Consider the following 12,297-nt stretch of genomic DNA (forward strand, 5'->3'; position numbering starts at 1 on the left):
CTGTCTGTCTTTTATTAATTTGTTATGTCTCTCTCTCTCTCTCTCTCTCTCTCTCTCCCTAAATATAAATACATACATGTAGTAAAAAAGACAAAGACTGGGTGCCACATAGTGCATTTAAAGATAACCATTAGGCACAAAAGAAAGATTTTCAGTGTGTGCACCAGTTATCAGACAGCATGTCAGTCACCAAGCGACTCAAGTTGACTCATCTACAGCAGCACGTAGTAACAGCAGCTTTTTATCCAAACAGGTCCACGTATGCTAAGCCACACCCCTACACATTGTGTCACACGGGACCTCTTCAGACCCATCTGATATACACACACACATATACATAAGTATTTTGTAATGTATTATTTTTACAACAAATATAAGGTCCCACCGAGATTTGAACTCGGATCGCTGGATTCAAAGTCCAGAGTGCTAACCATTACACCATGGAACCTGCTGCTAGGTTTGTGCTAGGCTGTTACAGTACACACATGATAAACTGTATACGATACAAAAATGGTAGACACTTTTTTTATTGTTTTTTTTTTTTCTGCCAACATCTTGTATATTTCATGTTCTTTTACCACCATCAGTACAAACATAGACCATCGCTGGCTCGCTTCGCTCATCACACTTCGGGCATGGGTGGTCATTCCGAGTTGATCGCTAGCTGCATTCGTTCGCTGTGCAGTGATGAGGTAAAAAATCAGCACTTCTGCGCATCTGTAAGTGGCGCAATGTGCACGTGCGATGTACTATTACAACGAATTATGTAGTTTTACACACGGTCTAGCGAAGCTTTTCAGTCGCACAGCTGGCCGCAGAGTGATTGACATGAAGTGGGCGTTTCTGGGTGTCAACTGACCATTTTCAGGGAGTGTTTGGAAAAACACAGGCGTGCCAGGAAAAAAATGCAGGCTTGGCTGGGCGAACGCAGGGCGTGTTTGTGAGGTCAAAACAGGAACTGAACAGTCTGAAGTGATCGCAAGCGCTGAGTAGGTCTGAAGATACTCTGAAACTGCACAACATTTTTTGTAGCCGCTCTGCGATCCTTTCGTTCGCACTTCTGCTAAGCTAAAATACACTCCCAATGGGCGGAGGCATAGCGTTTGTACGGCTGCTAAAAACTGCTAGCGAGCGATCAACTCGGAATGACCACCATGGTGGCTTACTCTGCTAAAACTGCACTTGCCACAGATTACTATTCCAAATTGTAGTCCCGGTGTATAGCAAATCAAGCAAATGTTAGGAAAACATGAAAACCCCCCAAAAGTGTCAACCATTTGTGTGTCAACCATTGCCATGTCGATCTTTTGTACCTGTCAGCTTTTTGTGCCTGTTGGCCCTCATTCTGAGTTGTTCGCTCGTTCTTTTTCATCGTATCGCGATTTTCCGCAAACTGCGCATGCACAATGTTCGCACTGCGGCTGCGCCAGGTAAATTTGCTAAGAAGTTTGGTATTTTACTCACGGCATTACAATGTTTTTTCTTCGTTCTGGTGATCGGAGTGTGATTGACAGGAAGTGGGTGTTTCTGGGCGGAAACTGACCGTTTTATGGGTGTGTGTGAAAAAACGCTGCCGTTTCTGGAAAAAACGCGGGAGTGGCTGGAGAAATGGGTGAGTGTCTGGGCGAACGCTGGGTGTGTTTGTGACGTCAAACCAGGAACGACAAGCACTGAACTGATCGCACTGGAAGAGTAAGTCTCGAGCTACTCAGAAACTGCACAGAGAAATCTTTTCGCAATTTTGAGAATCTTTCGTTCGCAATTCTGCTAAGCTAAGATTCACTCCCAGTAGGCGGCGGCTTAGCGTGTGTAATGCTGCTAAAAGCAGCTTGCGAGCGAACAACTCGGAATGAGGGCCGTTGATCTTAAGCACTGTGGACCTAATGCATGTCAAACTATTGACTGTCTATCTGGACAGTGTAGATCTATCATCCAGACAGTGGCATAAATTCAATCCAGATGCCCTGAGGCACAATAGACGATGGTGTGCCCCTGCTCCCCTTTTCACATACAGCCACATATGCACATGCACACAGCCACACACACATAGCCACATTTACATACACGGCCACACACATAGCCACGTGTATACACACAGTCACATATGCACACACAATCTCATATACACAGACAGCCACATATGCACACATACAGTACACAGTCACATATACACAGACAGTCACATACAGTATACACACAGTCACATATACACAGACAACCAGATACAGTAAACACACAGTCACATATATAGTTGCATATACACAGACAGCCATATATAAACCCTGCCACATATGCACACAGTCACATATACACAGATGGTATCCGGTCTCCAGGTCGACAACAAAAAGGTCGACACACCTTAGGTCGATGCCAATTGGTCGACACACCTTAGGTCGACATGGACAAAAGATCGACATGGACAAAAGATCGACATGAACAAGGTCGACATGGAAAAAGGTCGACATGAGTTTTTCACAATTTTTTTCTTTTTTGGAACTTTTTCATACTTAACGATCCATGTGGACTACGATTGGAACGGTAATCTGTGCCAAGCGAAGGCACCATGCCCGAAGCATGGCGAGCGAAGCGAGCCATGCGAGGGGACGCGGTGCACTAATTGGGGTTCCCGGTCACTCTACGAAGAAAACGACACCAAAAAAACATAAAAAACTCACGTCGACCTTTTTTCATGTCAACCTTTTGTCCATGTCGACCTAAGGTGTGTCGACCAATTGGCGTCAACCTAAGGTGTGTCGACCTTTTTGTTGTCGACCTGGAGTCCCAGACCCTCACAGATAGCCACATACAGTATACACAGTAACATACAGTTTACTGTACACACATAGCCACATGCCCAGACAGCCAAATATGCAAACACAGTCACATACCATATACAGACATCCAGATACAGTATACACACAGTCACATATAGTTTATAGAACATACAGTCGCATATATACACACACACACACACACACACACACAGCCACATACACATGCATATAGTCACATATACACAGACAGCCACATATGCACACACAGTCACATACTGTATATATACAGCCAGATACTGTATACCTACAGTCACATATACACAAAGTCACATATGCACACACAGTTACATATATACACTCACAGAGCCACATATGCACTGTCACATAAACGCACACTTGTCACATATATACACACACACACACAGCCACACAGCCACATATGCACAGACAGCAACATACAGTATACTCACATAGTCACATATACAGACAACCAGATAAGTATACAGTCACATAAGCACAGCCAGCACATATACACAATGCACATATACATAGACAACCACATATGAACCCACACACAGTCACATATACAAACACAGGCACAGAATGTTAAAACATTAATACACTATCCCCCCTTCCTATTCTTTTTTGGGGCACATAGATATGGACTTCTCTCTGCACCCTGCTACTACCCCACCCACCTGCACAATGACAGCCGCATCATCTCTGCACCCCTACACACATTGCGGAACGCAGACGGCTCCCCAGTCAGACTCTGTGTAGTGCTCGGAAGTCACGTGACATCCTCGACCAGAGCACTAGCACTAGGTCACACAGCAGGAGGAGCCAGTGCGCTGATGCTGATGGCCTCTATGCTCGGCAGCTCACAAGTCATCAGCTCTCACTCACAGCAGCTGCAGAGTGGGATTGGTACAAGCGGAACAGGAGACAATGGAAGAGGTGCCCCCTATATGGCTGGAGCCCGGCAGCAACCAACTCCATTGTCTCTGGCAGTTCCGCCACTGCATCCAGATATCCTTGCAACTGTAGATGCTTCTGCTGGGAATAAAAATAAATTCTACATAATATAAGCATGATGGTTATCCTATATTTATATAGTTCCAACATATTATTACGTGTTTTTCAGATGATCTCTCAATCGCTCTCATCAATGTCTGTCCAAGTGAAGTCTTTAGTCTAAGGCCGATATCCTATTAGCTGCGTTGAGTTACCTCAGCTAAAATATTCCGGTGGGGCTATGCTATTAAGCCAGCTCCCGGAGACCCGTTATCAGACCCGAACACATGGGTCTCCGATGTTATCACGGATCCCATATGTTATTGCCAGATAACTGGTGAGTTACCACATGGTAAAAATGGGCTGCAACTGGATAGCCCAATAGCGTTATCAGGCTAAAAAGCCCATTATTACCATGCAGTAATTCACTGCACCTAATAGGAGTCAGTTCATTCAGAGGCCCAAAAACCTATCGGTATGGGGGGGAAGTTTTTTTTTCTGTACTGGGTTGGACTGTGGCACCTGGCAGAATCTATAGCTATGAGGGGCAAAATGTATGAACTCCACATAAGTAAATAGTGCTCTGGGTTTGAATGGAATCTATCTGAGGCAGCAATAACAAGGGGTATACAATGGGTGATGCCACAAGTCCGAAGGGGCGATACAGAACAGATAATGCCCCAAAGGAGCTTATATGCAGCTTAATTACCTAGAGAGCTGCATACTGTTCCTGACACTTGATCTGCAATGTCATAACATCAAATGAGGTGGTGTCTGGCTCATATGTGCCCTGCTATGGTTCTGATGCTAACCACTTTGCCACACTTTTTATCAGTGACATGCGGTGAGGTAAATGGCTGGGGAGGCACTGGCTAGTATGAGAGCCAGATTTACACACAAATATATGGATCCGAAGGTTCTTGTGGGCATTTACAAAGCTGCAGCAGTATATTCTGCTGTAAACTTGGTGAGCTGTGATCAGTGATGTGCGGAGAAGGTAGGCTGGGGAGGCAGTGCCTCACCTGTCAGAGACCAGTATACTTTAGAGTTTTGACTATAAAAATGATAATAATACAAAAAATATATTTATAATATTTTCTTTGTATTTTTCTTAGCATTTTCATAGTCAAAACTCGGGAGTTTACTGGTCTATGACAGGTGGGGCAGTGCCTCACCTGACTGCACAGTGCTGCCTTCAGGGGCGTATCTACAGAGGAGGGGACCCGTGTGCAGTCTCTGTGTGTAGGCCCCCTCCTCTCCCGTAGCCGGCAGCGCTGTTAGTGCTCTGAGCACTAGAGACTCTGGCACAGTGCCAGAGACAACAACTCTTGTGCAGGTGTCAGGGAAAATGGAGTGGCGGCCATTTTCTGGAGTCCTGTGCAAGCGCTGTAGACTCTGCCACTGTTACAGAGTCTCTAGTGCCTGCGCTGCCAGCTACGGGAGAGGAGGGGCCCAGAGGCCAATGGACAGCTGGAAGGAAAGTATAGAACAAATTAGTGTATGCCACTGTCTGTCTTTTATTATTCTGTTATGTCTCTCTCTCTCTCTCTCTCTCTCTCTCTATTTATATATAAATACATACACGCAGTAAAAAAGACAAAGACTGGGTGCCACATAGTGCATTCAAAGATAACCATTATTAGGCACTAAAGAAAGATTTTCAGTGTGTGCACCAGTTATCAGACAGCATGTCAGTCACCAAGCGACTCAAGTTGACTCATCTACAGCAGCACGTGGTAACAGCAGCTTTTTATCCAAACAGGTCCACGTATGCTAAGCCACACCCCTACACAGGCCTGGCGCTACCCGCTCAGCGAAGGGATGCAGTGCAGGGAGGCGCTGGGACGGATAGGCGCTTCCACTGCTCTGCATCCCTTCCCTGCTGCGCCGTCCTGTCCCCCCTGCTGCTGCTGCCACTGCTGTGTCTGTCACTGTATGACAGGCACTGGCAGCGGGCACCTGCAGCATGATACGCCTCCTCCCTCCCCTCACCTCATCTCATCTGTGTGACTGTGAGAGCGCCGAGTACGGGACAGAAGGGGGCGGGGCTACACGGGGTGGTAGGGGCGTGGCTAAACGACCCATAAGGGGGCGGAGCTACACGGACCTGACTGCTGTACAGAGGGAGACTGGATTAGGTAAGTGGAGGGTGAGAGAGAAGTGTGTGTGTGTGGTGGGTGTGTATGTGTGTGTATATATGTGTGAATTGTGTGTGTGTGTGTGTGTGAGGTATGTCTGTGCGCGCGCTCTATGGACGCCACTACTGGGGGGGCATTACGTATAAGGACGCTATTACTACAGGGGGGCATTACGTGTAACAATGCTACTACTGGGGGCGCCATTACGTGTAAGCACGCTAATACTACTGGGGGTGCACTACGTATAAAGACGCTACTACTATTGGGGGGTATTACGTATAAGGACGCGTCTACTACTGGGGGTGCACTACGTATAAGGACGCTACTACTACTGTGGGTGCATTATGTATAAGAATGCTACTACTACTCGGGGGGCATTATGTATAAGGATGCTACTACTACTGGAGGGGCATTATGTATAAGGATGCTACTACTACTGGGGTGCATTACATATAAGGACGCTACTACTACGGGTGGTGCATTACGTATAAGGACGCTACTACTACGGGTGGGGCATTACGTATAAGATTAATAAGATTGTGCTACATTGTGGCGTAATTTTAAATGGGGGTACTACTGTGTGGCCATGCCCCTTACTTGTGAGACCACACCCCTTTTCCCGGCGCGCGCCAAAGGAATATGGGAGGGCGCAAATTTATAGTTTGCAGGGGGGCGCCGAACACCCTAGCACCGGCCCTGCCCCTACACATTGTGCCATATAGGACCTCTTCAGACCCATCTGATACACACACATACATAAGTTTTTTGTAATGTATCATTTTTGTGTATTATTTTTACAATAAATATCTAAATAAGGTCTCACCGAGATTTGAACTCGGATCGCTGGATTCAGAGTCCAGAGTGCTAACCATTACACCATGGAACCTGCTGCCGTGTTTGTGCTAGGCTGTCATAGTACACACATGATAAACTGTATACAATACAAAAATGGTAGACACTTTTTTTTTTTTTTTTTGCCCACATCTTGTATATTTCCTGTTCTTTTACCACCATCAGTACAAACGTAGACCCCAGCTGGCTCGCTTCACTCACCACACTTCGGGCATGGTGGCTTACTCTGCTAAAACTTCACTTGCCACAGATTACTATTCCAAATTGAAGTCCATGTGTATAGCAAAGCAAGCAAATGCTAGGAAAAAAATTGAAAACCCCCAAAAAGTGTCAACCATTTGTGTGTCGACCATTGTCATGTCGATCTTTTGTACCTGTCAGCTTTTTGTGCTTGTTGATCTTAAGCACTGTGAACCTAATGCATGTCAAACTATTGACTGTCTAACTAGACAGTGTAGATCTATCATCCAGACAGTGTGGTAAATTCAATCTAGATGCCCCGAGGCAAAATAGACGATGGTGTGCCCCTGCCCCCTTTTCACATACAGCCACATATGCACATGCACACAGCCACACACACATAGCCACATTTACATACACGGCCACACACATACCCACGTGTATACACACAGTCACATATGCACACGCAATCTCATATACATAGACAGCCACATATGCACATATACATTATACAGTCACATATACACAGTCACATACAGTATACACACAGTCACATATACACAGACATCCAGATACAGTAAACACACAGTCACATATACAGTTGCATATACACAGACATCCATATATAAACCCTGCCACATATGCACACAGTCACATATATACAGACATCCTGATACAGTATACACACAGTCACATATACACAGACTGTTGGCATAGTGCGATGGATCGATACCATAGGTGTGCAGCGGGAAGTCTTATAGATAAAGTATCACCTCAGGAGTTACCTTGTATTCAGAGAGAACGAGACTTGAGATGTATATCTTCTTTATATAGTACTGAATAGCAGGATCAATATAACAACAGGTTTCAGTATCAGCTTCTCAACTTAAACATGTCAGTAACATCAGCTCATCTCCTTTCCTCAGAGACTTTTCTAGAACACACATGTGAGGAGATAAAACAAACAAGTACAAACATATGCAGCAGACAAACACTACACCTCTGTAAGTATACAACGCCATCTGCTGCCCCTGTACGGTAACTACATGCATATAAACAAACCCATAGTCCGTTGTACATATTTCAACACCCCTTCTCAACAGACTGGGTTTCTTCAGTTAGACCCATCTTTGACGTAAGTCTCCAATGTCTCTCTCTGGTAAGAGGCTTAGTCATGATATCAGCTGTCATATCTCTTCTGTTGGGCAATAGTTCAACTCTATAAGACCTTGTTCCTGTAGATCCCTCAGGAAGTGATGCTTGACATCAATGTGCTTGGTTATTGGGTTCACTCTTTCTGTTTGCGCTAATGCAAGGCATCCTTGATTATCCTCATATATCTTGATAGGTTCTTCTTGAGGCATTCCTAGGTCTGATAGTAGTTGCATTAACCATACCACTACTTGACTGGCGTGAGCTGCTGCGATATATTCAGCTTCTGTAGAAGATAGTGCTACGGTAGACTGCTTCTTGCTTGTCCAGCTGATTAATCCTTCTCCAATAGAGAATAGATATCCACTTGTGGATTTTCTGTCACTTGTGTCTCCAGCCCAATCTGCGTCAACATATCCTGTTAACTTGTGACTTGTGTTTGCTGAGAGCTTAAGCTTCTTGTTAATCGTTCCCTTTAAGTAACGAATTCCCCTCTTAACTGCATTCCAATCCATCTTTGTTGGTTTAGAGACTTTTCTGCTTAAAATCCCGACTGCTGTGGAGATATCTGGTCTGGTGACGGTTGCAATGTATAGCAATTTTCCTATGGCTTTTCTGTATAGATGGTTATCCTGTAACAGGTTGCTCTGATCATTTGGTTCCTTTTCATAACTTGTCTCCATAGGAGTGCTTGCTGTCTTTGCATCTTGTATACCGAATTCCTCAATGGTTTCCTGAATTTTGTATTTCTGACTTAGTGTGAATGTTCCATCATCTTCTCTTGAGATTTGCATTCCCAAGTAATGCGTTATGTGGCCGAGGTCTTTTGTTTCAAACTGACGGTTTAGTTCTTGTAACAATTCAATTTCGTCCCCTTCTTGTTCAAAACAAACTAGCAAATCGTCCACGTAAATCAATACATAGAACCATCTTTCCTCTATCAACTTTGTATAGAGACATGGGTCTGCTTTGCTTCTGATGAATCCCTTTTCTGTCAGAACTCCATTTATCTTTGTATTCCATGCTCTTGCTGCTTGTTTAAGACCATATATACTCTTGTTAAGTTTACATACATGATCTGGGTTCTGAGAATTCACGAAGCCTGGTGGTTGTTCCATGTATATATCTTCCTTTAGTTCACCATGTAGGAAAGCCGTCTTTACATCGAAATGTTTCACTTGCATACCCTTTATGGCTGCTGTTAGGAGTAAGGTTCTAATGGTAGTGTGCTTCACAACTGGAGCAAACGTTTCATCATAATCTTCTCCAAATTTCTGTGAATATCCTTTAGCAACGAGTCTTGCCTTGTATCTTTCTATTTTTCCTTCAGAATCATACTTGACCTTAAAAGTCCATTTACATCCTATGGCCTTTTTGTCTATTGGTAGTCTGGTCAATGTCCATGTCTGATTGTCTTCCATTGATTCCATTTCTTCTTTTGCGGCTCCTAGCCATTTCTGTGCTTCTCTTTCAGAAAAGTTAGCAATTTCTTCCCATGATGCAGGTTCTTGTATGTTAATGGCTTTTGCTTTGTAAGATAAACGTGTAGGTGCTTTTCCCTTATTTTCTCTTGAAGAGCGTCTCACCCCCTCGGATGCACTCTCATGAGTGTCGCTGGTATTTGTCTTGTGTTGTACTTCAACTTCTTGAGTGATCTCTACTTCATCTGTTTCTTTGGATTCAGTGCTTTCTTCTTCAGTAGAGTCTACTGGAGTTATGACATTATCTCGTGTTTCTTCTATGAATGTCACACTGTTGCTTATAACTACTTTTCCAGTTCTTGGATTTAAGATTCTGTAGCCTTTTGAATGTTCACTATAGCCGACTAGAACTCCCTCTTCTGCTCGGTTCTGCAACTTGCTTCGTTTTTCAGCAGAAATGTAGACGAAGGTGTCACGATCCGGGTATCTGGACGCCATTTCTTACCCATCAGATGCCTCCTAAGGCTGGCTCAGCGCTCCAGGACCGGATTCCATCTGTTATCCTGATGTGTACATTCCTGTATCCTCTCCTGTCACTCTGGGACGCTGTCACAGTGGATGCCATATTACACCTGGCATGGCGTCTCCCGCGGCCTCCGCCGCCGTCCCTGAACTTCTGCATGCAGAGTGTCTGAGTGGCGGTTGCGTCAGCCGCGGCCTCCGCTGTGTCCGCGTGGTTGGATGTGCATCTGTCTGCCTGGCGCCTCCTGTCTCCGGTGGCCGGCGCCGCCATTACTGTTTTCATTACCACATGGATTACAAACCAAACTTCCCTCCAAGTGTCTGCATGGGCGCAGCCATCTTGGATTCTGTCAGCTGATCATTTCCACCAATCTGTTCTCAGTATTGATAATCTGCATAATTGCCTAGCCAATCCCTTCCTTGCTGCAGGTATAAATACACTGTGCCTGAGCAAGGAAGGCGTCAGTGCTTTGGTTGTCAAACCTAGTTCCTGTTTGTCTCTCTCCTGTGATTGTCTTCCAGGTTCCAGCTCCTGTCTCAAGACTTCCACCATAGAGACCCGCACCAGCATTCCACCTGCGGTGTAGCCTGACTCTCCAATCCATTGTGGATTCATCTGTTTCCAGCTACAACATTACCTGCTTCCAGCTCAGCTTCCAGCAGAGTACAGCTTCTCTTAAAGGGCCGGTGTCCTTTCTACACTTTACCACTCTCCACCGGTATTATTATTTCTCCGCTCTCAAGTTCTACATTTCAGTTCATATTTCATCGCTCCCAAGTTCATTTATTATTTAACTGGTTTCAGCCAGTATCCACTCCGTGCTAACAACAGTCTGGTTCCAGACAGTATCCACAGCAGCTGTTTTATCTTCAGCAACCCAGCTTTTCCTGGAACACCAGCTGGCACAATCCTGGGTTATCTCCATTGCTACAGTCGGGCCTGGTAAGGACTTTCCATCTAGAAGATCATAAGAACTATCTCACACTACCAGTGCCCTGTGGCTCCTGCCATCCTGTAGTACCCAGGAACTGTATTTATTCTTTGCTGACTTTTACGTTTTCTTTTACTGCTGCTGTGTTGCGGAGTTGTCATAATAAACATCATTGACTTTTATCCAAGTTGTCGTGGTCACGCCTTCGGGCAGTTATTATTCATGTTACTTACATGTCCAGGGGTCTGATACAACCTCCCAGGTTCCGGTACATCTCAGCCCCTACAACTGAGGCTGCCTTCCGTCAGCTCAGGCCCTCAGTTGTGACAGTAAGCACTGACCTAATGAATCCAGCCGGAGACCAGGATCAAGCGGCCAGGCCGATGCAAGAACTGGCAGCCCGACTAGAACATCAGGAGGCTGCACAGGGCCACATCATCCGCTGTCTCCAGGATCTCTCTACTCGGCTGGATGGGATTCAGACAACTCTCCGTGGATCAGGCGCGTCTGGTGCGTCAACCACAGTGACTCCAGCTATAACCCCACCCACCTTACCCATTTCTGCTCCACGTCTTCATCTTCCAACGCCAGCAAAATTTGACGGATCTCCAAGATTCTGCAGGGGATTTCTCAACCAGTGTGAGATTCAGTTTGAGCTACAACCTGGCAATTTTCCCAGTGACCGTACAAAAATTGCCTACATTATTTCTCTTCTCAGTGGCTCAGCCCTTGATTGGGCATCACCGTTATGGGAGAGGTCCGACACCCTGCTATCTTCCTACACTGCCTTCGTGTCAACATTCAGGCGCATCTTCGACGAGCCAGGCCGGGTAACCTCAGCTTCATCCGAGATTCTCCGTTTACGCCAGGGGTCACGTACTGTAGGACAATATCTGATACAGTTCCAGATCCTGGCATCCGAACTGGCATGGAACGACGAGGCCCTGTATGCTGCATTCTGGCATGGTTTATCTGAGCGTATTAAAGATGAGTTAGCTACCAGAGACTTACCTTCTAAGTTAGATGAGCTAATCTCACTCTGCACGAAAGTTGATTTACGTTTCAGAGAGAGAGAGCAACTGAGCGTGGAAGATCATCTGCTCCAAAATCTTCTGCTCCTCCTCCTCGTCAACTGTCACCATCTAAAGATGAGCCCATGCAACTTGGCCGTTCCCGTTTAACTCCTGCTGAGCGCCGAAGACGTCTCTCCGAGTCTCTCTGTCTCTATTGTGCAGCTCCGTCTCACACCATTAATGCCTGTCCCAAACGTCCGGGAAACTCCAAATCCTAGCTCGCCAAGGAGAGGGCCGGC

At 45.6% G+C, this 12,297-nt stretch overlaps 2 non-coding genes across 2 annotated transcripts; both read right to left on the reverse strand.

The window, feature by feature from the left end:
- Positions 1–376: 376 nt before the first annotated feature.
- TRNAQ-UUG (transfer RNA glutamine (anticodon UUG)) lies at positions 377–448 on the reverse strand. The gene has a single exon. It is a non-coding gene; the product is annotated as a tRNA-Gln (tRNA).
- Positions 449–6,740: 6,292 nt separating this feature from the next.
- On the reverse strand, positions 6,741–6,812 carry TRNAQ-CUG (transfer RNA glutamine (anticodon CUG)). Its single transcript has one exon. It is a non-coding gene; the product is annotated as a tRNA-Gln (tRNA).
- Between the last annotated feature and the right edge of the window lie 5,485 nt (positions 6,813–12,297).

Source organism: Pseudophryne corroboree, chromosome 11 (assembly GCF_028390025.1).
Source record: "Pseudophryne corroboree isolate aPseCor3 chromosome 11, aPseCor3.hap2, whole genome shotgun sequence".
NCBI classification, from domain to species: domain Eukaryota; kingdom Metazoa; phylum Chordata; class Amphibia; order Anura; family Myobatrachidae; genus Pseudophryne; species Pseudophryne corroboree.